Source organism: Penaeus monodon, chromosome 28 (assembly GCF_015228065.2).
Source record: "Penaeus monodon isolate SGIC_2016 chromosome 28, NSTDA_Pmon_1, whole genome shotgun sequence".
Lineage (NCBI taxonomy): Eukaryota > Metazoa > Arthropoda > Malacostraca > Decapoda > Penaeidae > Penaeus > Penaeus monodon.
This window is the reverse complement of record NC_051413.1, coordinates 30,397,904-30,398,295: the sequence shown is the minus strand read 5'-3', so window position 1 is coordinate 30,398,295 and position 392 is coordinate 30,397,904. Positions and strand designations below refer to the sequence as shown.

At 38.8% G+C, this 392-nt stretch overlaps 1 protein-coding gene across 1 annotated transcript in view; it reads right to left on the bottom strand.

Moving 5' to 3' along the window:
* LOC119591165 (small G protein signaling modulator 1-like) overlaps window positions 1-392 on the bottom strand; it is a gene marked incomplete at its 3' end in the record, with an annotated part of 183,708 nt that overhangs the window by 129,280 nt on the left and 54,036 nt on the right.

Below are 392 nucleotides of genomic sequence, written 5' to 3'. Positions count from 1 at the left end.
CACATATCACTTTTCCGAAAGAGAAAAAAAGGTCACAGAATGAAAGAAAAACAAACAAAAAAAGAAGTTCAGATTACACCCTAATTGCAATTTACTGTGATATAGTTTCGCAATGCATTTTTTAAAATAATCTCCGGCCGAAGCGAATGAATATGTACAGCACGTGGACAGCATAATAATGGATGCAATATGCCGTGCTAATGAGGGATTTTACTAATAATAATGCCAATCGGGCTGAGTAATGTTTTCAGCACTGGAGCTCCGGCGATAGGAACTAAGGATGATAGGAGTTCCGCATGCAAGCGGGTCGGGGCATCGGTGAAAGGGCAGTGATATTACGATCCGGTAAAAAAAAAAAAAAACGTTCATTTTCCATTGTGGTGAAAACAATT